Source organism: Macaca nemestrina, unplaced genomic scaffold (genome assembly GCF_043159975.1).
Source record: "Macaca nemestrina isolate mMacNem1 unplaced genomic scaffold, mMacNem.hap1 Scaffold_577, whole genome shotgun sequence".
In the NCBI taxonomy this organism is placed as follows: Eukaryota; Metazoa; Chordata; class Mammalia; order Primates; family Cercopithecidae; genus Macaca; species Macaca nemestrina.
In genome coordinates, this window is record NW_027257746.1 from 17,553 (window position 1) to 19,017 (window position 1,465).

A 1,465-nucleotide genomic window follows, 5' to 3' on the forward strand; every position below is an offset into this window, starting at 1 on the left:
CGGCCAGGGCAGAGGTCCGTGCGGCCGCTGTGCGACAGCTCCGGGCCCGCGCCTCTCGCTTCCTCCCGCCGGGCAAGTGAGAGGATAAACCATGGGGCGGGGTCAGCGCGCCCCCACCAACCGCGACCCTCGCGCACGGACCCCCACTACACGCGCGTCCCAGGCGGAGTCGACCCAGAGGAGCCACGGGGCAGCGCACAGCCCCACTAGCAGGGCGGCCAGGACCCACGCGCGCGGGTCCACGAAGCCACCTATATAGGTGACAAAACACTCAGGAAGCCGTCATGCGGGGCCGGGAAAGAGCCCCCACCCAGAGTCACGGACTCCCTCGTCCGAGGGTCCGCGCAGTCCCCTCGGTGAGTCTAGCGAAGCAGTCTCGCTGCGAGGGAGGTCGGGGAGGGCGGCGGAGTCTACCACTCGCGGTGACCCGGACCCCGCCCCACGAGTGGGTCCTCGCAGGGCCCCCTCTACCGCACGCGGGGACCAGCCACGCCGCGGAGGACCGGGCAGAAGCCAACGCCCGGGTCCATGCAGTGCACTCCGCGGTAGACGCGGGGAGCCGGGGAGCAGTGGGGACCTGCCGCCACCCGCAGGGCGACCAGGATCCCCGCGCAGGCCCATACGGTATCGTAGCAGGCGCGAAGCCCCCGGTGCCACCCGAGGCCGAGACAAAGTCCAGGAGCAAGGACCCCGGATCCCGACCTCGGACCCTGAGGAGCCCAGCTCGGAGCTGCCACGCCCGGGGCAGAGACCCCGCTCGCTCTGGAGACCCCGTTGCCCGTCGCGCCGTCTCACCTCAGGCCGCCGCCTGGCAGCGCTCGCTCCTCGCCGCGGCGCCTGGGCCGACTGGAGCGCAGCTGAGCAGCCGACAGAGCCGCGGCAGCCTCAACAATGGAGCCCCGGGGCGGGGCCGCCGCCGCCGCTTCAGCCCGTGTTCCCCGCTCAGGATCCGGCTCGGATCAAGGAGCTGCAGCTGGCGCGGGGCTGCGGCCGGGACACACACCGTGCAGGTGCACACGGACCAGCCCGTCTCCCGCCGCCCCGCCCCCAGCGGAGCCGGGCGCCAAGGGCCCGCCCCCCGGTCAATGGGGAGCGAGCCGTGTGGAGAGGGCGGGGCCTGGGGGAACAAATGGAGGTTGGGCGGGGCGGTGCCGGGACTGGGCGTGCAGGGTCCCGCGGGAGGACCGGACCCAAGAGCTAGTAGGATCCTGGCCTCCTAGAAGACCCAGCTCAACGTCCACCTGGAGTCTGCTCTACAGGACGCGCTCATCTCAAGCCCAGAACTCAGGCTTTTAGGGCAGAGAGCGAGAGACAGGCTTGCTTTACAAAAAGTGAAACTGAGGTCCAAGGAATAGGATTGCCTGCTGCCCGAAGTCATGTAGTCCCATTCACTCGTTCACCTTGTCATTCAGCAAACAGTTGGAAGCACTTATGGTGGGCGTTAGGAGTGAAGTAGGGCCTGTAA

The 1,465-nt window shown here is 69.6% G+C and overlaps 1 pseudogene; it reads left to right on the forward strand.

Annotated features, from left to right (window-relative positions):
- Positions 1 to 284: 284 nt before the first annotated feature.
- On the forward strand, positions 285 to 1,220 carry LOC139361533 (collagen alpha-1(I) chain-like; annotated as a pseudogene).
- Positions 1,221 to 1,465: the final 245 nt, after the last annotated feature.